The sequence below is a fragment of the Camarhynchus parvulus genome, chromosome 4, assembly GCF_901933205.1.
Source record: "Camarhynchus parvulus chromosome 4, STF_HiC, whole genome shotgun sequence".
Taxonomy (NCBI): Eukaryota; Metazoa; Chordata; class Aves; order Passeriformes; family Thraupidae; genus Camarhynchus; species Camarhynchus parvulus.
In genome coordinates, this window is record NC_044574.1 from 10,679,370 (window position 1) to 10,706,962 (window position 27,593).

The window sequence follows — 27,593 nt, forward strand, 5'->3', positions numbered from 1 at the left end:
TAGCTCTACTGCATAGACCTGACAGGGTAAGAACACTGCATTCAGCTATTTTTCATAAATACACAGCACAATCACAAAACCCACTTTTTTTTTTTTCCTTGCATCCACTTAAAACAAAAGCCTCAACATGAGTTGGTAGCTGCTAAGGTGAATAATAAAATGGCAGGAAGGGGAGGCTTGCAAAGTGCTATGACATTTCCTGACCGCTTTATTAATTCCAAGTTAAGCACACGCTTAAGTGCTTCACAGAAGTGGGGTCAATGGCACTGCCAATTTGCAACACTGAACCTTGTGGCAGTGATGCAGAAAGGTTGAGGCACAAGAATTGTTTTCCCCCTTAAGCTGCAAGCTGGCAATGCTTTCCTCGTGGCAGTCCTTCCTCCCTCAGTGTTTCTGCTTAGTGGTAAGGATCAGTGTTCTGCAGGATGTGTTGTTTTTTGGATTACTTGCAAAACAGAGGTCATACCCATGTCTGGTCATTAAGAATCCCCAGGCACTCTTTGCTAGCAGAGTGACGACTTTAGTACCCTGGCTGAAGCCCAGGAAAGGATATAAATTCTACCTAGTCTACATTAAATCCCCCTAGAATTTCTGTTAGACACTCTACTCCTCACTTCTCAGCTCAGAACGAGATTTAGAATTGCTGTTACAAAATGGCTACAGCAGAGAAGTCTCCTCTGTGGCTCCAGGCTTTGCAGAGCCTTCTGCATTGTACAGCCAGCAGGCATTGCTGAATTAATGGATTATTTGGCTTATTGTTCATTTTCTTCACTCTTCACACTTTCTGGTGGATGTTGAGTAATTTCCCTTGTTTGTTTCTGAGGGTTTTGTTAAAATACACTCAAAAATATGCCACCAAGGAGAGAGGGAGGGAAGAGATCCTCCCCAGCTATAAGCTATTCTGACTGGTACCAATGTAGCATATAATTGAATGTTATTTCCATACAGTCCAGCCAAATGTAGCTATCTACAAGAAATAAGAGCATCTCTTAGGACTTTTAGATTTTTCTTGAATGAAAAAGAATTTATTTCTCATAGGTAGTTTTCAAACTGGGAGCAATATTATTTCTAAATTATATTTTAATAGCTAGTTTGTTGTTTCTGTTTCTGAAGCCATCATAAAGCATCCATAAAGTGGTATTTCTCTTGCATTTTACATGACTCCAGGGCTTGCTGTTCTCGCCTGTCAGGTCTTTTCAAATCACTTAGCGTTTACTGGAACAATTCTACACTGCAAGATTTGCTGCTCATCCAGCGTGGTGTTTGTATCACAGCTGCTACACCATTGCCATCTCAATAAAAGGAAGCATTTCTCACCACTCTGTTAGTATATAGCAGCAGGAAAATAATAATTTCCTTTGAAAAAAATCCACAAACCTTTCATCTGGAAAAAATCAAGCAAAGAGTAATCTTGGTCTTATTTAGAAATGTTTGTGGTTGTTAAGGTAAACTTACAACCCATAGTTAATTTAATAAAAATGTGACATAATTGTCCTGGGCTCTGATATTGTTGTAGTTTTTTTTTTTTCCTTCCAGGGTAGATTAGAATATTCAGACATACTGAATAATGAAAGAGTTGAGTATTAAGGACATATAATGGAAAATTTTCAGTGTCATGCCTGGCAGGGCATTATCCAACTCTTTATAAATAGTGAAAAAAATATTTATAGCATGTTCTCTACTATGATTCAATTATAAAAGTAATTCTGGCTTATTGACATATAATTTAATTTGTTTTTAATAGTTCATTTGCAGACACCAGAATATGCAGAAATGAGACCAAAGGACAATGTTTCACTTGTGTCTTACAAGAAAACAGTTTAAGGGCAGTCACATTTTCTGAATTTGTAGCTGAAGGTGGTATTTTATTCATTAGCTTCTTCATTGGATGATAATAGTTCTCACAACCCTCACAAGCCGACCATCTTTGCTCAAGGAGAGCAACATTTCACTCACAGACACATCTCTTAATTCAGTGAAGAAAGTTAACATTATTTTCTTCTTCACATTGCACTGCTAATAAATATCTTCCTTTAGTGTTATGAATTAGAGAGAAGATATAATGACCATGTCTTAAATATTTTGACAATGAATTCTTCAAGTTATATTTTACAGGATTTGCAGAATTCCCTTTACTTGCCTGGAGAACTACACAGGGAAAACATTGAAAACCATAATCCTGGTAGCACTTGAAAGCCATACTCCTCCCTGATACTTTTCCTGCAACCCCCAGGATGTAGCATAACAAGGAAGGTGTTCAATAAAATGTGTGTTAATGTCGCAGCTCAGAAGAGATAAAATGAAAACCTTGCCCAAGTTTCCCTTCTCATTCCAGTTATATTCACCTCATTGTATATTTAATTTGAAATGCAGATCTAATTAAAACTTAATGCATCATTAAAATGATTTGTAATAAGTATATTCAACTCCATGTGAGCATGATATGCTCATTATCAGGTCCAGACTATAACTGGGATCCTTCACAATGAAGGAAATCATTATTCATTACAAACATCTTTCTGGTGACATTAATGCCATACATAAATGTGATCTAAATGTTTTATCTTTTAAATAAGTTTAACATGTATGAAGACCTGCTGCTGAATAATTTTTTTCTTGGATGGTATCTGTTGTTAAGAAGAGTATTCCTTTAAGTGGGTTTGCCTGTGTTTTTCCAAGAGAAGAAAATAAGCCTTCTACAGAATTAATGAAGCTGGCTTTTTAGCCTAGGGTAAAAAGCTGGCTAATGAAGTAATTCATAGTGACAGCCCATGATCTGAATTATATGAATTATTGCTTATTAATGGGATTAATTGCTTCTCATGCTATAATACAAAATTTATGTACTTGTCCAAAATCTAGGTCTATAATCTGAAACAGAAAGAGGGAAGAAAGGTTGTATTATTTATATGTCATGTCCACATCTCTGAAAGTCCACACTGCAACGAGACTGAATGGAAGGAATTTTATAAAGAAATCACATGAAGTGAAAACTATAAAATAGGGATAAGAAAGAAAGCTGTAAGTTCTGTTCAGCTGAGGCACTATATCAAATTGCATTGCTTTACTTTATTAAGGACTTCCATTATCTGTATGCTCTCTTTCAATATATAATAAAACAAAATTTATCTCTTTACTTATAGCCTAATTCAGTACTGAGTATAGAAGTACCTGAGGAATAGAAAAATAAAACTTTAAGATCACAGAAAACATCAAGCACAAACACAAGCTCAAAATCATATTCTACATAGAGGGGTTCATTTATTAAACATACAGTTTTATTTTTATTTTTATTATTACAGTTATTATTTGCATTGCACATGTGGACTGAGGATTATTTCATCTGGAACTAGAAGTCTGACTGCACTGTGTCTTGACCAGACATAACAGAAAAATGGGTTCTTGAGCCCAGATTTCTTGTTATGGAGAGGAAGAGTGAGGAAAATGAGACATATGAATTTTATTCATTCAGAAATGTCAGCAGAATCTGTTTTGCCTGATTCTGTGTCTTTCAAGGATATTTATATTCATGTGGTCTTACTTGCCATGGCATCTGTGAGTTCTGTTTAAAGGTATTTGAAGATCTGATTCTATATCAGGTCAAATCCAGGTTTCTCAGTTATCAGGAAATTAAAAATCAGATAAAATATCCAAGTCTTTAGGATATTTAGGCAGAAAATTGGGAAATCTATTCAAACTGAAGAAGCAACTAAACCTAACTATGTCTCACACATCTTACCTCGGTGCTCTCTCCACTATTTTACGCAAAAGTTCCCTACAAATCAAAGCACCACTGCAAGATATTGCTTCTTTTGCTAAAGGGAACTTCACAACAGTGCTGTCATAGAAGTGTAGAATTGTTTGGGCTGGAAAGGACCTCAAAGATCCTCTGGTTCCACCCCCTGCCATGAACAGGGGCACCTTCCACTAGACCAGGATGCTCAAGACCCCATCCAGCCCGGCCTTGAGCACGTCCAGTGTTGGCTTGGATCCTGATTGCACACAGGACCCTGTGGAACACTGAGATCTTTCTAGCATTTCTCAGAGATGCTGGGACCACACTACTCTAATTCCCCTCTTAGGGGCCATTGTTTGGAGAACACACCAGCGGTGCCAATTGTAAAGATGTTTTTTAAGATATAATTCTGACACCTTATTGAAAATAACATTTGTGCTTGTATTGCAATCCAGCTTCAAACACCCTGGGGATCATAACTCACTGATTTTCTTTTACCTTTTTTTTCCATTCCCTGACTTCTAAGGCAGTTCTGGCCACAGAGATCCCAGAGAGAGATGTGATGATGGCCTCACAGCTTCCCTGGTACACATCTTAGTTCAGAATAGATCAATTCTGTCCTTATTAGGCTTCACATTCCCTCTTCCCACCCCCACTGTTTAGTTGTTGTTGGTTTTTTGTTTCTTTGTTTGTTTGGGATTTTTCTCTGTTTTTTTTTTTTTTTTTAATTACCAAGGTTGAAGACTTCCTTGGCTTGGAATTACAAATAAAATGAATAAACCATTTTAATTTCCAAAGTATTTTCTGCATAAGTACAACAGACATACAGACATGCAAGAACAAAGAGTAACATACAGGAGCAGTGGTTTACATGCTTAGATCTTAACAGTGCTACACCTGTGATTAAAGCGGTAAATTTTCTACTCTACATTTTATATTCACTATTTACATTGCAGGTCCCATAGAAAGGTGGCAAATGGGAACAATGCATATTCAGATTTTAATAAATTAGTAGAATTTTGAAAGAAGTGTCTTTCCATTTAAAATTTTATAAACATTTTTTAAAGAGTAAAGAAGCTGTTCTTTGGTGTCAAAGTTACGGAAGAATTTTGATTTTATTTTCTGAGGTATCAAAGTTCTAACCTTTTCTTCCTTTCTTATTCTTGAAATATTTAGGCAACTGAAAAAGTTGACCTATAGAGCACGAGCTATATAGATGTAAATTGTTTGATGCATCTGCTCTTTATTTTATATATATATATATATATAGCTATATAACATATGTATTAGAAATACATTGCTATTATATATAATTAAAATCTAGAATATATATATATATATATATATAGTTTCTAGATTTTCTGCTCAGGTTCTTGTGACTGTTCCAAACATCCTCTGGCCCATGTAGCTAGCTGGCCAAGCCCATTACAGAGCACACTTTAACCCCTCACTGAATCTCATCCCTGTCAGATGTCTGTTTCTCAGCCCTTCCTGCTGCTCCAGCTGTGTGGCACTGAGACCCCACCGGCGCCACGGCGCTTCCTCAGCAGCCAGGGGCTGGCAGGAGGAAGGGATTGCCCTGGTTGTGGTGCCTCAGCAAGGCTCAGGGCATGGCTCTAGAGCTCTGCAGCTTTGCTCTATTGCTTACAGGTGAATAAATATTTCTGGGAAATACCTTTTGAGCACAGCAAAGTAGTCAGAGAGTAGGGAGGGGTAAAAAAGTGTCATAGTCATTGATTGTAATTAATAATGTAATTGACTCTGCACCAAAGATGTTTAGTTCATATTTCACATTCTATTTTCAATTTTTACTTTTCCTGCTTCCCTTGATGCCTGGTATTAAGCAGTAGGAAAAAAATATTCTCTTAGGATTAGGTACATTTTATATATTTACCAGCCTTTAAAAATCATAACATTTGACATAATAAAAGGCTTCATACAGTTAACATGTACATTTCAAAATAGGAACACTCTTCATTTTTATTAGTCAAAAATAATTAGTTTCAAAGCTTAGACCACTGTGAAAATCCTCTGTTGATTACACTACCACTATTTCCATGAAATAGTTTTATTGCTAACACAGAGTTTTCATTGTCTGTGCAGAGGTGACTGTGTGAAACACCACTGTGACACAGCCCAGTGCTGTGGAGAGTTTGGACATGAACAAAGTAAATACAGGCAAGCAGCCTTCTTTCCGCAAACTGGCTTTGATTCCTATCAAAACTAGTTTTTAGGGACTAGAGCAATTTTGGTCCACCTCCCTGGCCCTATACTGCACACCAAAAGTCTTCATCTGGCAGTCAGTTGGGCAAATACAACATATGCAAACTGTGCTGAGTGGAAAGGCTGGGAATGTCTCACTGAGAGAAGATATTTGATTTTCATTAATGTCCAGTTTCCATTGGAAAAAAGAATGGAGCTGGGCCTGGAACTTTCAGGACAAACCCCTGTTGTTGCCAACAGCCTCGTTCCTCCCTGCAGGAGGCCTTGTTTTACCCATCATCTCATGCCAAAGCAGCTCCACTTCCACTGGGAATATCTGCATTCCTGCAAAATTTTCCAGCCCCTTTGAACTTGAGTCCAGAAATGAAGGACATTTTCCTTGAAGAGAAAAATGAAAGAAAATATTCAAAGAAAAATATCCACACATTTTCATCATTCTGGATTGCCTTCCTAAGAGACCTTGCAAAAAAAGTCTTGCTATCATCCTTCAATTAACTGGTCAAGTCTATCAGCAGCAGTGAGAGGAACACCCAGCCATTACATGTTATTGCTGTGCTCATTCCCAGCAGCTGAAGACCAAAATACCTTCATGTGAGCACCAGGTAGGTGCCAGACATCCAACTGGAATCTGACCCTTTTGCAAATACTAGGGGTTGTACTTGGAAAAGGTTCCCTTTTTTTTTGTGGAAAGTTTCCAGAGGCTTGTGCTGAAAATTTGATTCACTTGAACGAGAAGCTAGAAAACATAATTCCGACACAGCTTCCTTTAAGAAAAAAGACATCAGGCTGAGTTACTTAGTTTGGTAGAACAATCTGTAACAATGCCATTATTAAAGTTTCATAAAAATGTGTTCCTTTAAACACAGACTTATATCTGACTTCTACAGAGCAATTATAGTAACTATAATGTGACTCTTGTGGTAAAAAGTGACATGCACAATGCAGTGAGGCTTTTGAATTTTTAAATTAGTGAGAGCAGCCAAGGAGAGTATACTTCAAATTTCACCATCAAGGCAAAAGGAGGCTGAAAGCAACTTAGAGTCTAGTTCATGTTTCACTTGGAGGTTTGAATTTTGCATTGGTTCCTGGGCCTTAGTCCACTGCTGCAAAGAAGCTGCCTCAGGCTTCAAATATGGCAATTGTTCTCCCAGGCTGTGCCATTTTCCTCAGCTTTCTTTAAGTCACTGTGGAAAAAGTTAGCCCTGGTAAAATTTAATCCTTCATTAAACAGTAATCTTATTTAAGTTGTTTTTTAAGAAGTTGGCTAAATATCAAGAAGAAAAAACAGTATGTAAATGAAAATTCTAAATTAATTTTACTGCATACGTTTTCTGTGTTTAGCTTTTAAAGTGAGAGCTGGACTCATATGACAATGGGACTAAAATTGTTAAAGGATGACTATGGAAAACAGAAACAAATTTCACTTCTGTGATGTCATACAAAAAAGAGTGAAATATTTGTTCAGTCTATCAGGAAACATAAAAAACTACTGTTGCCAACAATTTGACAACACAGATGAAACTTCAGGTATGAGGTAAACTAAAAACTGAATGAAAAGTCATGTGAACTAAGTCCCAGGACCAATGGAAAAAAACTCCTACATGTTCAACAAGATTAACCAAACTGTAAAATAAGCAGTATTTGTCATGTGCTTTCATTAATAGAAATTATTCACTCAGCAGTATTTTTTCAAAGAATTTTGAAAACAAATCGAGCAGCTTCAAAAAGGTATTTCCCTTGTTTGTAGACCAGTGGATATCTTCATATCTCGGGTTTGGCAAGCATATTTATAATGGCCTCTATGTTTTCAATTTGCTTTTTTGGGAATTGGGGTTTGGGAAACAACTATTGTATCCCAAAAAACTATTGGATTCATGGAGAAAATGAAGTTACAAAGATATTGTGCCAAAACCTGCAATTTAAGAAAAGTAGGGTATTTATGCCTTAGGAGATCTGGGTTCAGTTTCTGGTCATGTGTCAATTAGCAGGATTGGACTTGTCAAGGCATTTAGGGGCACTTTTTAACTAATGATGTCAGAGCTATGTTGTTCCAATCTTGCTGGCAGCCAGCATTTGGACACAGAAGTTGCAATTCCTGTTAAAGTTACGTGAGTTGGGTAAGTCAGTGTTTAAGTCTCAAGACTAAGCAGTAGATGGGAATCAAACGAAGTGGCTGGGTTCTGGACAGAGTGTCTGGTTTTGCCTTCAGAGCATTCCTGGGCAGCAGCCCATGGCTCTTGGGATCCTGACCAGTGACCAGTGCCTTGTTTTGGGAGTTTGGGGTACCTAAAAGTGCACATGGTATGTCTGGGGCACCACAGCGCTTTGTTGGAAATCGAAACATTCTGTGTGGATGGGTCAATTCTTCTAAGTCTTTTGAAGGAAAACATTTCATGATGGGAATCTGCCTGAGATCCTACTCTTGTGCTTTGGCTCTCCAGCCTGCAAGGCCATCTGGGAACAAAAAACAAAAAACCAGGTCAGGAACTTGAGTTCTATGGAGAAACTAAGAATTTTTTATGGCTGCTGAGTTTTTATGCTCATTACCTTGGTTAGTTACCCATTTCCCCCAAAGACTAGAAGTATGTATTCTGACTGGCTGGTCTCAAGGATTACAGGAAAATGGCAGCACCTCTTTTACCCCAGGCCAAGGTCTGAGAAACTCACTGACCAGCCAGCTCTGCAGCTTACAACCTCTCTGAGCTCACCCAGCAGCCCAGGAGAACTCTTTAGAGTTTTCAATACAATTTAGAGTAGGAAACTTCAAAACAAAAATACTTTATTCACAAGAAACTCTGCTCTCTAGTCATTACTGAGCATAATGAGGCCTTTTGAAAGAACTCTGTTTCTTATGGTACAAAACAATTGAATTTTCTTAGAAAAATTCCATCTTCCATAAATTAAAAATTATAAATAATGAGCTTTTGAAAATTTTATTCTTTTTTCTCTTTCATAATTCTATCCATAAGTACTGTACTTCCTTGCTTTTCTAGTGGGGCAAATTCTCTCTCTCTCTCTCTCTCTCTCTCTTTTATTCCTGAATGTGTTCAAAAAATTAATTAAATGGCAGAGTTTTTGAGGAAAATAATTTCTATGTCTCAGTGGGAACTGTGCTTGTTCTAATTCTTTAATTTAAAATAGCTGCATTTTTTTCTGGCAAAATGATGCTTAACCAGCACCTTGAGGTAAAAAATAAAAAAAAAAAAGGCAAATCTAATCTAGCAGGATTTCAGCTTCCAGTGGACAGCTACCAGCACAACACATGCCTCGTGTTTTATCCATGCCTACAACTTGTACACAGTCTCCTTCCCTTCCAGAAAACACACAGCCATGGTGTAAAACAGAACCTCCTTCTTCTGACAACATTATGGCTTTCTTTTGAATTCTGCTATGAGTTTCTTTTCTTCCTAATGCTCATTCAGGAATTTTAGGGTATTGGCAGTAGTGTCAAAGTGGCCAAGTTTCTTACCTACCATCTCCAGCATTTGAAAAATATGGAAAAATAGAACAATGAAATTTAACATTTTGTGTGGAGGATTACACTTTGTAGGTATATGCTTCAAATGGATCTGCATTGCAGAGGTTTGTAGAAGAGAGTTTGAATAACAAGAGAGTTTGAATAACCACCTTATTGCTGTCACAAATTTCCTTGGCAAAATTTCCAGCTCTGTTAAGGGACTTTCTTTTGAAGTATGCTGAAAATTCAGGACCAAGGGTTGTTTCACCAAGAGATACAAGAGACAGAGGAAAACCGTTTCACGATCAAAATCAGATTTTTGCCAAAATCTTATGAATATTGCCAACGTCCTTCCCAGTAAGCTGAGACACATACAAGCCGTGTCACAATCTGCATGCACTTGGGAGGGACTGCCACCATTCCCATCACCATACAAGGGAACAATCCTATCTGATTGTGTAGGGAAGGAAAAGTCACAGAAAACATGACATCAACGTTACAGCCACAGGTTGAACGCACAAAACCAAACTTTCTCTCTGTTCCTCAAAATATCTGCTTAGGCATTTGAGCAAGGTCTGCTGTTATCTGGAGTTCACAGTAATAGTTCCCAAGTTTCCAAAGTGTTTGTGGCAAAAGAAATAGATAAGAAATACCATCCTTGCCCTGACAGTGTCTCAGAAAAAACTGCACAGTGATAACTGCTTAAGCTACAATACTGCTTTTTAAAGAACTTGATGTCAACTAATCTTGTTTCAGGCCACCTGGCAGTATCAGGCTGGGCTCTTTCACTCCAGCCCCACTAAGGATTCCTTTCATCAGCTGTCTTTCGAAACTGCAAATTGTCCTGAATTAATTTAAGCAGGAAGTTAATGCTGAGGGAAGAGCTACTCTTTAAGTTCTTTCGAATAAGCTGTCTCTGACCACTAATAAAGCAGAGCTCTTTAGAGCTGATAAAATGAACAATCGTCACCAAAAGGTCCTTCCTGTTCTTCCAGCCCTCAGCCAAGACAAGGAATCAATACAAATACAGTTCATAAGGTAACATTTTGTGTTTTTTCAAATGAACAAAATGTGTCTTAATGCCCATGATCTTCCATGAAAATCTTCATATTAATAACTTCCATAAACCCAGGCCAATAGAAACATAATCCTTTTGATCAGAGAACATATAATTGGTGTAAATTATTCAATGTCGTACTTGTGCTGGGTTGCTCTGTAGAGTATATGTAAGAATAATTTATTTTTTGCTTCTAGGAATATCCTGGTTTTTATCACTGCATAGCATGCTCAAAGAGTTTGATAGGTTTTTTTTATCATAATCAGTACTCTCTGCTGGTTTTGTATATAACATTTTTTGAGAGGTACTGTCCTTTCCACACTTAAGTTTTTACTCAACTCCTATTGAAAATATCATAAACACTTGGGCTGGCAAACTGGCTATTATTTTTAAATCTGCAGGGAAAAGAGTCTATTTCTGTACAACTGAGGAATATATGACAAATAATTTTACTGAGGTACAATAATTTCCTGGACTTTGTTTCTCTGATGTATTTCTGGTTTTGCTAGCCTCCTGTTCAGATAAATCATCTCTCAAAAAATCAGCAGAACTGTGGATAAGGAAAGAGCATAACCATTCCTTTCTTTGCTGGCTACATCTGTCCTGATATGTGAGTAAGAAGTTATCAGAGTTATTTTTCTTGGGAATTGTTTAGACTCCTGTTCTTTTTCCAAACCCCTCACTCCCATGCAAATCATGGACATGCTTTTGCTTCCACTGAAGCCAGTGAGATAAGTGATAACATCATAATTTTCAAGATGATCCAAAGCCTGTTTTGATTTTTATTGGGGAAAAAAAACCACAGCAGAAATATGAAATTTTGGAACAACTTTGTAAAAAATATGATGTGAGGCAGCAGGACAAACATGACTTTGGAATGTCCTTCAGCAGGAACTCACTTGCTCTTATTTGTTTCCTGGTAACTCAGAGAAGCACACCCAGTGGATTCCCTGGAAGGCTGAGCATGAGGATCACTACTTCCTTCTTTAGTGGACAATATCCTGATACTTTTGGTACTGACTTGCAGTTCTCTTCTTGGATTTCATACTTCTTTATACTAATCAGGAAAGTTCTGCTATGGGACACCTGGAACTCACAAAGTGCATTAGCTTTCCTGAGCAAGGCATGTCTCCACTAAATTATTTTGAGTGTCTGTGCCAGAATATCTTTCTGCAGTAGATGCACTGATGACGTGGCAAATTAACACCACTTATTAAATATCAGACCATTAATACCTGTTGCTTTGTTAAAGAAATAATTTTCCATTACTTTTCTAGAAATGTGGTTTTCAGCTGCAGATTTAGTATATCTTAGGGCTATGATTTCTACTAAGCTGGGAGCTTAATATCTGATTTCTGCTTTCTGAGCCCATTTTTGATGGTGATGTCCTGTGTGATTCTCAATTTCTTCAGCTGACTGTGAAGTGGCACTTCATTGATTTTGTGTTTAGAAAGCAGTGCTAACCCAAGAGTCTTCCTGAGACCATGGTGGAGGCAAGGAAGGGTTGTAAAGAGTAAGGCGGTTGGATGTACATACTTGGGATGCTCCAAAATGAACATCCTTTTCCTGCAGTAATGGTCAGCTCTAGACCTTTCAGCTGTTCTGCTGCCCTGGCACTTCACTCCAGAAAATACAAAGACATTTTGGCTATAATAATATCTAATGAGAACTATAGAAGAACTAAAGAGATTAATTCTGAACTCTTGGGATCATTCATTGTGGCAGAGCGAGGACCCCAGGGGGACTGAGCTGTTCTTCCTCTGGTTTTCATAGGAACATATGTAAAGACATAACCAGGGTAGAAACCCCAGAATTAAAGTTCTCTAGTATGCACACCTTTTGAGACTCTAAAAATAACTCTGATTAAACACATAGATAGATTTCTGTCATTTTAGTGTGCTTTTAGCCAGCACACAAATTTGGATGGGTTGTTTAACTTCTCAAATTTTCTGATTAATGCTGTCCCCAAACACTCAGTTCTCACTCAGCCAACACTTCCATTGACAGCAATGCTGGGTAGGGCTGCAGGGCAAGGACTGATAGCAAAGATCTTAGTACAAGACAAATTCATTAGACAAGCTAAATAATTTAGGCACATTTGAAAAGCAAACGAATGTAGAGGTGTTCCCTTATGATTATTGCTCACATAGATTTTTTTTAAGAGGAAAAGCATAAATTAATAAAGGCAAGAATGTTTTTAATGACAATATTAGTGGCTGCCCTGTGGCTATTAAGACATGCACTCATTGTAAACTATATTGATTTTTCCATCAGATAAAATTCTTTGGTTAAATTTTTATTTGCAGCTATAATCCAGACTGGCTGTGTTGGTCATTATCATGATAAAATGTGGTCAGAAAGTTTTTCATTGGAGCAGTAACCACATATTTTCAGAAAGACCCCTTAACAGCATCAGGGAGAGTCAGATGCTGTCTATAAGTGCAATAGTCACTGTTTTTGTGGAGGCAATCTTGCCATTGATTAATGGAATGGGTTATGATATCACAAATTCTATTTTAGCTAAGAACTACCAGCTCTTTGCTTCATTCAGTGTGTGAATTTACTGCCTCTGCAAATTAAATGCCTGACCCAGTGAACATTCACATGACAAGTTTCACAGTGTTCATCAAAACCTTTGCATATCTACATAAAGGGTTTGCCCATCTACAAGAGAAAAGCTTCAGCCTTGGCAGTTTGCTGCTACTTTGGTCAGGAGGAAATGGCCAGTTAAGATGCAGAAAGTTTGTTCTGCCCATCTGTGGCCCTGATTTTACTTAAAAGAGTTATATGAATAAAGATAAATGTTTAGAGGCCTACAGGACATACATGAATGACTAGAGAAACTCTCTATAGGACAGGAGAAAAAGAAAGAGAAGCTGAAAAATGTGGATGCAAAAAGCCTTTTCCATATTCTCCAAAACCAGACAATATGGTACAAGAATAAGTTTTCTTATGCTGCTTTGAGCCAGAACATTAAAATTTATAATGGTTGCTGTAAACTGACCCTAAAATATTTTGTTGGACACCTTTGCCTTGTACATGTCACCATTTGTTATAACCATAAATAATTTGACTTATGGTTTATGTTCTGCTTGTCGTGTGTCAAGAGCAGAGACAGGTAAAGATTTCTACCATTTGTATTCTCAGACTGTCTGAGGTCTTCAAACCCTTTCCTTTACTGCTGAAGCAGATAAGAAATCAAAATTCAGCATGGTGGGAAAAAATATGGCCCTAATTGGACTTAGTGCATGGGCAATAACCTGTTTCCTGAAACAGTATTTTTCCTGTGAGTATTTCACTGCAAATCTCATCTTGTATCACTTTTGTTTGTGGTGCCCTTTGGGTGCAGAGAGTCCTATGGGACCCAAGACACATCTTGCAAAGCAGTGATTTATTTTTTTGCACAGAGATGCCAAAAACTGCCTGAAATACCATTAAATTACACTAAAATAAAACTTAGAGCTTTCAGAAATAATTCAGTAATGGAGGTGGCATATTCTGCTCACAAGATTTCTGTTTTCATATGAATCATGCAAGGCAGAGCAGAACTCTTCATCAGATCTTCAGAAAAATTCAGAGATGCTTCACTAGGAACATGGAGCTCCTTTTCTGTAGATCTCTGCAATTTAAGGCTATTTATTGTCCTCTTCCTTTTGGTGTTTGTAGGGCTAGGGACTTGCAGGAGAGCACTGAGCATTTCAGATTTTTTAAGGGGCAGCTCCCAGCGATTTCTCTCTTGAATACCTTCTAAACTTTCAAGAACACAGTCTAGTATTGCCTAAATTACAGCTCTTCCTGTCTAGGAGCAGAGCAATAGTTGATGGCATGGCTTGGGGCCAGGGCACAGAGTGAAACAGTGACTGGTGTCTGTACAAGGAGTTCTCTGTCACCATGTGCCAGCCATCCGTGCACACAACACACCCATGAAGACCAAGTGTAGTGACAAAAGAATCCTGCCATATGGCTTTAGTTCCTGCTTTGTTATTGCCTTCTTGGAGCAATCACTCATCACAATTTTAAAAATACTTGAATATTTCCCTTTTTCAGAAGCCAAACTACTTTGGAAAATTTAGCTATTAAATCAAGATTCCTTAATCAAAGACTTGGGAGAATACATACTTGATGTTTTGGTTGGTAGGCATGCCAATTCTACAGTAACAGAGATGTTATATGTATTGAAAAGGAAGCAGTTCTGTCACTTCTGGTGCTGTTACAGACCTTGCCTACCAGGAGAATAAACGAGACTCAATGTATAAAGGAAGCCAGGAAGAGCTGCTTAAGAGTTTGCTGCACAGAGATGTCTTTTTTGATAAATTCTTCATGTCAAATGCCAACAAGCTTAAAAAAGGAACGAGTGCTGTAATTATGATATCCTGTTCAGGTTACACCACCCTCAGGGAAACTGCTACTAATGACTGAATTAATTAATGAGAAATTGTTTTATGTGTTACAGAATTTAAACCAGCCCCCTGCCCCAGTTTCCCTGTCTGCTTATTTTTGCAGCAGTGTGAACAAAGAAGCCATTTGCCAAAGCTTTGTTAACCTGTTACTCTCACTAACATTTCCGTGTAGCGCTGTGGAAGGCAGGGCTGTGTGCATTTCAGCTGGGAGCAACGTCTTCTTGGATCACATACTCTGCAATCATTGCGTAGAAAAGTGTAAAACAAGCAGCTTCAGAATCCAGGATGGCAATTTTTGGCATCATAACCACTTCTTTCCAAGCTTGTCTACATGATTTGTGCCAAAGCGCTGTGGGAACAGATATGAAGAGATAAATTCAGTGATGCAGCTTCCTATTTGACTTCATACTTTTAGAACACCTTGGAAATGCAAAACCCAGTGCATTATTTATATCACAGGGTTTTTTTTTTGTTGTTGTTGTTTCTCTTCAGTATCATCTAAGTATGCCTCTTGAGGAGATGAATGTCACAAGGGCAAGTTTTTCCTGTAATTCCTACTCCTTTGGGATTATATAATTATCCTTTCATGCTAAAATTGTTTTATCTTCACAGCTATTTACAGGGGTATGCTGCTATTACCTAAATTACAAAAATGGACTATACAAGAGTACTACCTCATTTATGTGTAGAATACTGCAGTTTTGTTGGGAAGAGCTGAGTAAAATAAGCATCCCTGTTTTTAACAGGATTGTGTGACACATGGGGTAGATATAGATAAGGTTGCACAATGCATCTTTAGTTTCTCTTTAACAAACAGAAAGACAGCTCCTTTTCAGCTCACAATTGCAGGCACATTTTGTTCTATTTGAAAGAATGTAAGAAATATTTTCCTGATTTTTATCTGCCTTTAATTAAGTTTTTTCAACAAATAAAGAATTTGTTACATTTTTTCAAACAAAGCAACCAAAGGAAAAAACCCTCTTCATTCAGATACAGACTCGCCTTGAGTAGGAATGACTAAATTAATATTCATTTTAGTCCTCTCTGCCTCTGACAGTGGTAGAACATAGTGTGTTCGCAGTTCTAAGGTCTTGCAAAAAAGAAATTATTTTGTTTTGCTTGTTGATTTTATAAGTCCAGTGATATATTCTAGCTCTCTTCCTCAAAGCTGTGTCATGATACTGTGAGTGTACACAGAGGATGAGTGTAGATACACACCTCTGCATCCAGCACAGCTCTGGAATTATTTCCTGGCCCACATATGAGGAAAAATCCCTAATGTTAACTCTACTTGCTACCACATTAACAATCCAAAGGCTGATTGGGGAAGGAGAAACTCTAACCACACCTTTATCTCCAAATTCTGCATTCCCTGCTCAGATGTGTGCATGGCTTCTGCTGTGGACTCAGGGCCAGTCTCATCATCTACTTCTGTGGCTTTGTGACAAAGAAAAATATAAAAAATGCCACATTAACTATTATAAAGTAGAAAATAGAATTTGAAAGTAAAGTTTTGGCCCCCAATGAAATCAACAGTGAATTCCATGCTGATTTCCTGCTGGCTAGAATTTCAGCCAGGGTTTGTATAGTTTTATTTCTTTTGCATGCAGGAAATTGGACAGAAGTATGTTTACAGAAGTTATACTTTATTAAGGTACCTCCTCCCTGTTCCTGCCTGTTCCTGCCTGGTGTTTCTGTTACCAGAAGATCGATGATACACGTTCATAAATTGCTACAGAGAACTGAGATCTTGTACCTTGAGAGAATTTAGTCTTCTTTTACTGAAAGGATCCTTTTGGGAAAGGTAAAACTTAACACATAAAATTCCAACAGTCTTACAGATGGGTTGAATTTTGTTTTCAAATCCAGAATTTTTGGGAGTTTGATAGACACGTGAAAGAGAAAAAGTGTTTTGATCAAAAAAGAGACATTTAACTACCTGAATATGTGTAAAAACATTCTTTTTGAACCTGCAGTAGTTTTTTAACATTGATATTGTTTGCATATTGCTGTTTATATGTACAGTTTATAAATATTATTTATATATAAACAAAATATTTTTAAAATGTAGTATTGGTATGCATTTGGTCTTGAATGAGAGAGGTGTTGTTGCAATACAAATCTGAATTTTAAATTGTAAATTTTAATTTATTGCAAAAATATGGGTGTAGTCTGGGGCACCAGTTTTGTAACCAAATGATGACACAGCAGAGCTCATGTAAAAATCTGTGTACACACATTTAGCAAATGCAAGACAAAGGACACTGTCATCTATCTGTTTTCAGTGGTTAAAAAAATTATTGCTCTTTTTCTGCTATTTTCTGTCCTTCAGCTGAAAATTACTGTCCCTCAACCATGATTTGATATTTCAATGCAAGGTAAACTAGTTTATAAACCATAAATTTGCTTTATTTGAACTTAAATATTCTACTAAAAGAAAACCATGTTTTTTCTGGTACTGATTTAATGAGAGCAGTTTAAGGCCAAGGCTAAAAAATAGACTAAATTATTGCAGAGTAATTACCCTTAGGCTTCTGCGCACACTGGGATACAAGTCACTTATTCTGGAGTGGAGCATCTATACATGCACACCAGAGAGGTTTCCTGGGACAATCTATTCCACTTGAGTTACTCCAGTTAATTACTTTATACTGATGAGCCTTGAAAGTCAGTTCTGCCTTTAGCATTCAAACAGTCTCAGAAAAAAAGGATGAATTTTCTCGAAACAACTTCACCACGAAACACCACATTAAAAGAAACACTTGGGACGGTGAAGCATTACTCTGTGACACTTGAAAACTTTCCTTCTCTTGGCTGTTGGCACGGTGCAGGCAGTGCCAGGGCACCCCACAGCCAGCACTGGGAGCAGGCTGGTTTGCAGCGGGGAAGGCTTTGCTCCCATCTTTGCTGCCACAGATGTCTGTCCAAAGAAGGCCCTCATGCTGCTCACAGTGATGTCAGTGCCTCTTACCATGAGCAATGCTGTTGATCTCATGGGGACTTGCTTGAGCAAAATACACATGGGAAGCTGTGTGCTGGTTTAGGGCCAAAGCATGCAAATGGTAATTGAGCAGTGCCCTGCACACAATTTATCGTCTCTGGATGCAAAGGGAGGTGTGTTCTGGTGTGTTACTGGACCATATGCTGCACCACTCTCTGAGGCTTCTCCTCATTGCTGGGGTGTCTCATTAAATTAATATGGGGCAGCAGGAATATCAGCAAAACAGCTTGATCCCATCTGAGTGTGTTCCTTTGCTCCTACAGCTTCTGGCCGTGCGCCTCAAGAGTTAATGGAAATTGGCAAAAATGAGTATGTCCCACTACAGGCAGCTCATGGCATTAAACAATTATGCAAGAATTTTCCTTGGAAGCTATTACGGATGATGACATTGTGCTTAATATTTGACCTTCCCAGCTTCAACTGCTCAATACCTCTTACTGTACACAGAAATTGCCAAAATCCCACCTAATGAGCTGAAAAATGACATATGACAGATCTGATGGCTAACTGCAGCTAGAAGAAGAAAGACTCCTACAGAGCAAAAAATTCTAAATCTTGCTCTTTTTTGCCTACTTTTTCTAGCTATAAAGAGTGTTTAAATATGTAATTTGAAGGCACAGATTAATTAAAAACTTAATTCAAAGTAAGCTGAATTCAGGAAAAGTTCTGTTGTTTTTAATGTCTTTTTGGCTCAAATGTGCAATTTGTTCACAAAGTTATTGGGTACTCATAGGATTTCATTTTTTTCTCTTTCTGGGAAGGCTGTTTTGGTCTTTTTCCAAGGGGCACTGTTTCAGTTCCATTTATTCCTGGGAGATTTACACCCAGTTAACTCTTTTGAATTCAAGGGGAGGGAAAGGTTCTTGAATTAAACTGTAATAAAAATATTGCTAGGGATAAGAGAATCATGAGCGCTTCCCACTGTACATTTGAGTCAGTGTGTATGAATCCCAGTGTGTTTATAAATGATGCCATTGTCTCTTTTCTCTTCTGCATTATTTAAGTTTCATCTTAAAAGGCCACCACTAAAACTGCTATAATTACTCTAGGAGTGGAAAATAATTTTCAGCAGCTCCAGTCCTGTCTCAGTCAGACAAAACTCGTGTCCTACTTTTGATAAGAAACAGTGGAGGTGAAGAAGTAAAACTTTAAATGTTAATTGATTTTCCTATGCAGACCCACAACCTTATTTTGCAGAGACCTTGGGATCTCTCACTTTGAATAACATCAATCTGAAGGAAAATGTTGGCAAAAGAATGAAATGGAAGGGTTTTATGGAGCGTTTTTATAATGTACCCCTCCTATTGTAATCAGTGATACAATGTAGGGACTTGAACTCTGAAAAATTTGTGCATCCTCTAAGGGACCTGGATAAAGCATCAGTAAATGAATGGTATGCACACAGCCCTGGGAAAGAGCCTCAGTCTCTCTGTTCTTCATCACTTTTGTGAATAAACAAGTTTATTATGACTTTATTTTTCCCCTCCACTTTCCTCCTTCCTCGACCTATTTTGAAAGGGATTTTGATGCATTGTCACTTTTATTGGACCCCTTGTCCCCCCCACATATGGTCACTTCAATGGTAAATCACTAAATGGTAAATCTTGATTGACTTCATGAGATTTTTATAAGAGAGTAAAATACTGTGCACTACTTTGGGGCGAGGGTAAGCACACGATGTTTTATCCTGCAGCATCTGAAGTTGAAGACTTGGACAAACAGGACCACAGAGTCATTCTTCAGCAGTCTAAGCATAGTATGCTGTTGAAAGAGTTTATCTGTTCCCTTTCCCATGAGGTCAGCAATTTTGAAAGCACCTAATTAAATTCTTCATTAAATCATCAGAAAGAAGGGAAGAGGAAATGGCAAAGAAATCCACAATTTTGGAGATTACAGATGAGCCAGAAAGAGTTGATCTTGAACTTGAGTTTTGAAACAGAAATATTTTCAAGTATAAACAAGCAAAAATTCCTAGCCTTATAAGACTGATGTATTTTTTTTTTTTTAGTTTTGTTAAACTGCCTCCAAAACGCCTTTGGATTATTACACAAGAAATAAAGTGTATTGAAATGATATACTGGTTGAGCCAAAATCAGAGATGAGATTAAATCTCTTCTTGGTTTTACGATCTTTTGGAGTTTTTTTAAAGAATGCATGTGATTGAGGCTTAAGATGCTGAACTGTCATGACATACATAGGGAGGGGCTGGGAGGGTTTCAAAGGCTGAATTTAAGCAGGCTACTTCAAGTTGCTGAAGATAAAAGATGAGAGGGGCCCAAAGTTCAAGCACCGACATCCAGCTAAAGGCAACCACATGGCATTTGTGGACTTGAATTTGGGTAAAACATGCTTAAATCCACATGCAAAACAATGTCTGGACAAATCTTTGAAAATGCATATATCACTATGCATGGCTAAAAAGTCTGAATTATTTATGGGCCAATGTATGTTGGGCAAGCATAGGATACAATGTTTTGGGGGAGATTTTTCAGTTTATATGGTTTGAATTGTACTGTGGTTAAATCATAAAACAGAGCCTCTTGGAATAATACCTGGATATTCCATGTGGAGTTTTCAGAGTGCAGATCATGACTGTACTAGCAAACAGCACAAAATAGCACCATGACACGTAGCTCCAATGCAAATAAAACAGGCTCCAAAATCTTCAGGTGAGGGTTGTGCAGTATGAACACATAGACATGCACACGAACAAAAGCATACACTAAGTTTTTGGGCTTTTTTTGTTTGGGAGGGAATGCAGCTTTCAAATTGATTAGGAGAGCATGCCTAATTAGAAACATTTATCAAATGAACGCTCACAATTGCTTTTTTGTTTTCTCTCTTCATTTGAAAATGTATAAATCACAGGAAAATAAGTATCTCATATCCAAAATGCCCATCTCTTTGTTCTTTTTTATTTGATTGCAGTCAGATGAAAAGTGCTGCTTTGAAATAGAGGCAATGGCCAGAGGCCTATTGATTGCCTGTAAACAGAAACAAAAAAGCAGCCCTGGTAACATTTAGAATGGTTTATCAGTGATCAAAGCACAGGAGGTGCTGTCTAGACAGCCTAGGTGTGGACTAGCAAATGGATTTCATTAGGGGTCCTCTACTCTGGTGCCATTGTTTCAGCTCTGCTCTTCTTCAGGCCAATCTGTGATTGATTTCCAGAGAGGTGCCCAAGTGCCTGTGGCAATGGGATAAAGCTTACAGGACTTTGCTTGTTCTGACAAGGCAGAGTAGCTGCCTATCACATTAGTGCAAAATGACACTTTCATTTACTTCCACAGCGCTTTGAAACAAATACTTTCAGCTACAGCAATTGCTCTTTGCAGCTTGAGCTCTGGAGTCAACTTCTTGTGTTCCAGAGAGTAAAAGGTTGTGAAATAATTTCTGAAATATCCTATAGTTAAAAAGGGTCATATTCTGACATCTCTGACAGAATCATACTTTCCTCTTGCATAGTCACAGTTTTTGTTTTAAGGATGCATTTTATTTATAATGTTACTGAGTGGGCTTTTCACTATAGGGGAGAACAGTTTCACTTTTTATCCTTAAAAATTCCTGTATGCATGCCACATGTGCTGTGCCTGCATGTAAGGATACTTGGCATTCACCCACTGGTGCAGTAAATCACTGGACTAAGATTATTCAAATGGTTTCACTACAACCCCTAATGTGAAAATGCAGGGCTAAGTTAACTTACAAAAAGCCTCACATTCAGCTGGTGCAAATTACCAAATTACTATAAACTACCAAATTACCAATGTGCAAGAGCAGCAGATGCAGTCCATGTTGCCTCAGCCTCTCCACTTTGTGCTTGTCCTGTTTCACAGGTGACCTGATCACACTGCTCAGATGCAGCTGCTGCTGGATGAACTCCTAGGGAGGAGGGTAAAGGCATGTGGCCATCCTGCCTGTCACAGCACCACAGAATTCTAGAATGGAATGGATCTCTGCAGATCATCATGTCTGACAGCCTGGCAAGGCAGGGTCACCTGGAGCAGGTGACGCAGGAACGTGTCCAGGTGGGTTTGGAATGTCTCCAGAGAGGGAGACTTCACTGCCTCTCTGGGCAGCTGTACCAGTGCTCTGCCACCCTCAATGTAGAGTTCTTCCTTCTGTTTAGCTGGAACTTCTCATGTTTTAGTTTATGACTATTGCTCCTCATCCTGTCACTGAGAACCACTGGACAGAGCCTGGCACCATCCTCGTGACACCTGCCCTTGGGATATTTATATGCACAGTGAGATCTCCTCTCAGTCTTCTCTTCTAGAGACTAAATAGGCCCAGATCCCACAGCCTCTCATAAGAGAGATCCTCCAGACCCCTGTCTTGATGTCTTTTCTTTCCTCTGGGTCATTGTTTTGGTTTTGTGGATCCCACAAGTTCTACGAAGGTCATGGACCTCTTGGTAGTGACAATACCAGGCAGAAAGCTCCAAAGGCTCCTGTTACTGATAATAGAGGAAATATATGGAACTTCTAATGCAGAAATCAATGCTTCATCCCCAGCAATGGGATGTCAGATTGTGTCCTCCACACCAGAACCAGTGGGGCAGGGCTTGGGTAGGGAGCTCTGAGCAGGATCACTCCCTCCAAGGCCTTCATGAGCTCCTTATGTTACTTCAAAGGAGTCTGAAAATATTGAGGAGCAGAAATCCAAAACGCAGTTGGTGAAGTTATTTGGCCAGTTGCTAAATGTATTGAATATCATTTTGTTTTTGCTTTCTTTTTTAATTTATGGAGCTATAATTGTGACTGCTGCCACACAACAAAAGTCTTTGTGACACTACAATATACTATGCTAGAAAGATCTCTTTAATGCCCTCCAGACTAGGGCTAAATCAAGAGACTTACTTTACAGATAAAATTTTGACAAGTGCTCTGGTTTCAAGTGGAAAAGCCTTTTTTCCCAAAAACAGTTGATGGAGAAACTGGCCAGGTGGTAGCAGGGGTCAAAGGGGACATTGGAGAAAAATGGACTGGAGCTGGATTAAGACACCAAAGGGTTTGCCATCTCCAGATACTGGCTTTGCCTAGCCAGGGTGAAATAACATAAAATTGGTTTCAGGATGATGATTTTGTTAAGGAATGTCTATCCAATATTACGGGAAGAGCAGCATAGTGTTAAAGGCATGTGCAAGGTCTGTGTGCCACGTGGGTGCCTGTCATGCAACTCCTGAACAGCTAAGCTATAAACCAAAAGATTCACACCATTGGCTCTGGGAACAGAGGAGTTGGTGTCCAGGCTCACAGCTGACCCAGGCTGGATGCAGAGATGGTGACCAGGCATCACTTTCAGGACAGCAGTCCTACAGCAAGCTCAGGTGAGCTGTGCTATCCTTGAACTCCTGAGGCTTCAAGGACTCAAAGGATTCAGTAGAAGTAGTCACTCATGTGGTTACATTCTATAACCAGTGCAGTTCCATTAAAGAAAATTGACTATTGATTTTTTTTTCCCATAGCATTTCAGCCTAATTTTTAATTTACATTTTTTATTACTAAAGTCAGGCAAGACTGAAGATAAAAATCTGTTTCAAATACCCAAGTTCTCCTCACCATTTTCATGATTGCTTGTGTTTGCTCACACCAAACATGTGGGTCATTTGCAGTTGGGATATAAATGTATGCACTCACACATAAGGCTTAGAAAATTCAAACCATTGTGAAGTGACTGCTACTACCTCTCCAGTAAAAAGCTTAATATTATGATTGGCTTTGTTGAAGGCTGAGGTTAAATAGAAGGTTAAACTAAAAAATTTTGCAATGCTAACAATATGCCACGAACTGGAAAGACTGTTAAAGTTTCTAAAATTTGTTCCTCTCCTTCCCACTCTGTTTTAACCCATTTCATTTCTAGTCCATTGCAGAGATAGATTCACTTCTGGTTTGGAACTATTAGAAGAAGAAATTTAAGTGATAGCTGAAAAAGCAAGGGCTGAAGACTGAGTGGCATAGAAAAGTGGGTAAAACATTTTTGCAAATCTCAATCAATGATGCAGAAGAAGGAAAACATAATGAAGAAAGTGTCCACATTTTTTTCTTGTAAATGTAGTGACCAGAAATGGGCATGTCCTTGTTCTGATTTATTGTTTTCCTCAACACTTTAGTGATAAAGTGAATATATGCTGAACTGGGAAACTTTTCAAACACTTTTGAGTAATTATCTGCTGTTTAGTGGAACATCTTTCCTAAATGAAATCTTCAGAACTTACACACTCATGAATTAGTAGTTTTATGCATAATTTCCTCACCATCATAAAAAGATGGGGGTAATACCACAAAACAATTCAGTGAATTAATTTATTGAAGGCTTTCATTGGCTCAGTAAAAAGTTTAAAGATAATTTTCCTAGAAAAAAATCTTTCTAGCTTTCTTAGAAAAGGCATTTCTAACTTTCTTAGAAGTTATCTTTACATTCCTGTTTTCTAAATAAAAAAAAAAAGTAAACATGGTGTGAGAGAAGAAAATGCTTTTCCAAAGAATTATTCTTTTGAATGATAGAATTGTGTGAATGCCCCCAAAAAGGTGCATTTGTAGCATTTTGGTTAATGATAGCCATTCCTTTCACCAGTGTTGTGCCTTGTTTAGGCTTGGACTGTTTAACATTTCTCTCTGTTCCTATGCTCAAGTCAACTTTACTGTGACTTAGATCTCATTAAAGACAGAACTTCATACTTGCTGCACTAGATCATGCCTGTCTATATTGAGCTTTTCAAACATTTCAGACACAGCTTTTTAACAAACACAAGTCTTTTAAATGAAATGCTAATGAAATGCTTGGGACCTAATGCAATGCTGTAGACCTTTATCCACTCAGCTTCTTTGAGAGCACAGTTTGCCAGGCACTGGCTCGGGAATGTCCAGCAATGTTTTGCAACAGCAGTTACATGCCTGGGCTGACCTTTGCCTGGTGGTGCAAGCTCCAAGTGCAGAGCTTCTTGTGCCATTGCCAAGAGTTGTCCTTCCGTCATATCTGTTGCAGTTTTCCATTGACTTTTGGACAGGCCTTTAACGGTGACCAATTAGCTCCTTCCTTCTCCAGTGAGTGGCATGGTGGTTACATCAGCAGACTGTCCCATTTCTGAGCTGTGCCCTATTTTGGATCAATCTCTGTCTCTCCCCTTCTCTCATTGACTCTTTTCCCTTGCATTTTTTTGGCCACAATAAGACACTAAGATACTCCATCACCCACTATGCCTTGGATTACTTAAATATATTCCCCTCCCTTCCTCTGCTTGCCCTGTTCAGGCTGAGCTGCCTTATGCCATATGTAGCCCCAAAGCAAACTTGAAACTTAAATAACCTCAATAAATCTTATCCTTTGCTCTGGCATCTGGGTGTCTTGCAAGATGTGTAATGGGATGTTCAGGGCCTCAGCCTCTGGGAGATGCCTTTTGCTGCCTGCAGCTCTTGCCGTCAGCTGGGAGAGAATGATTTAATCATTTAAGAAATGCTAAACGACCAGGTGTGCCATTTTTTGACTTCTGTGCTCACTTCTCAGCGCCACAATTCAAAGGGCAGTTCCTGGCCCCAAGACATTATTTTTTAATACAAAGTAGCACTTCCAAATGTATGTTTTTCCTGGGTATTCCCTCTGCTTTCTGACTGTCTGGAATTTTTCGTTTAGAAAAACAGTGTCACATTGAATCAGAAAAGTCTATTTGAATGTAGTCTCCAGCCTCACCCAGTTCCTCTTACTCTTGGCTCCCTTCTCAGAAAGTAAATATTTCTTTCTTATATGATTTTCTTTTTCTTTGTCACTCTATGGATTGAAACTTTACAGCTTTACCAAAACCCAAGTCACTCTCATTCTTTGCATTCCAGAGCTTTGGATTAGTTGATTTAACAGTGTTTAATTGTATTAAATGTTACCAAATATCAATCTTCACATAAAAAGCCAAATTCTTCTCGAAGTAAAAGTTATAATTTCAGAAGTTTTCTTAAAAACAAAACTCAAATATAAGTCTATGCAAAAACAATTCACTGTATATTTTAAAATTTTATTCCAGGTGTCTTTTCTGTAACATAAATGAAACCTCTTGCAAAAGAATGTAATAATCTTTGGTATAAACCAGATCTTTCAGAGATAGAAATAGTGACAATTAACATTACCTAGGGATTCTTTCCCCTTAATTAGGATTCATTAGAATTCACCTGGAAAATCTTTAATAACCCTTTCTTCCTGACAAAGAAGCATGTGGTGGAACTTTAATGGCTCCATTATGTTAAAAACCCACAATGTGATTGTAGTGACGATGGGAATTTGGCTGTACTGCTTGAAGAACATCTGGTTTAAAATAAATATGCAAATGTCTTCATATATGTGTTAATCTGTCAAGTCCAAAGGATGCCAGAGTTCAGTGAGACCAGACACTGAAGTCTAGTAACCAAATAGAAGTGGCTGGCAGCAGCTTAGGTTTGCATCTCACAGATCTATTAATTCATATTTACCTTGAGTGCTGTTAAAAAAGACACTGTAGGCTGTATGTTATACTCTGATGAAATACAGGCACATCAGTAACAAAGACCTTGATGTTCACTGCAATGTCCCTTACACCAGGAAAAACTGACATTTTTTTTTCTTTAGCTTTGTGATAATGATGTATTTTCTCCCACAAACCTGAGCTGTCAATGGGGACTGCTATGTCCATTTCCTGGTTTCTTTCTTGGGACCTTATTTCATGACAGGTATATTAGTTTACAGAGAAGGTTGGAAAACAGCTTCTTTTCTGAAATACCTTTTGCATAGGAAATCATAGAATAGTTTGGGTTAGACAGGACCTTAAAGATCATTTCATTACAAACCCCTGCCAGAAACCAACGTAGCATCATTCTGATCTTCCTTTCCACAACTATGGTGGCTCAACAGAATATCCTCAAAACAGTGATCACTGTTGTTTTGGATTGTCACCAGCGAGATCTGCCAGAAAAACCTCCCAGCTCTGGGAGGGATGGTGCTGAAGTCCTGATCCATCATGCTAACTAGGCTTCAGGACAGTAGCTGGAGATCAGCAAGTCAAAGACCTTCTCTTGGTGACAGGCATTTCAACACAGCACTGTGGATGTGTGTAATGATGGGGTCTTGTCAGTCCTGGGGTAGGTGGGGACTTCCCACCCTTCTTGTGGGAAGTCTTGCCTAATGTGAACCTGCAGGTGACATCCTTATTTTGTGTAATTCAGTGCCAGTCAAGGACCAAAATTATACTAAGAGATGTTCTGAGGAAGAGAAAGGCATTTAATAATTTCAGGTTATTTTGAGAGGCATCTTAGTTATATTGACTAGGAATTGAGAAACGTCTCAGATCGCAGTTTTCCTCTTTGTTACATATGTATGAATATTTTTAGTTTGATTGCCTTCAATTGTTGATGCTTGTTTTTCAGTGGCTGTTTTATATCAGTTTTTAATCTGGGCTATACTATACAGAAAAATGCTGCTTGCTTTTAAGGAGTGTAAGTTTAGTTCTAAAAACAAAACAAAGCAAACCCACCAAAACTACACTAGAAAATATTAATTAATACTAATTCAGGAAAATTTTTGTTGTGCCATATGAGATACACATGAAACGGATTTTTCAGATCCACAAAGGAAACAGAAAGAGGTCACTCCTTTACACTGTCCATACTAGCATGCAAGCATGTGGTTATATTACACCCTACAAAGAGTCATTAGGTCTGTTCAGAAAACCCCATGAGTCAGTCAAAATATCTCCAGCT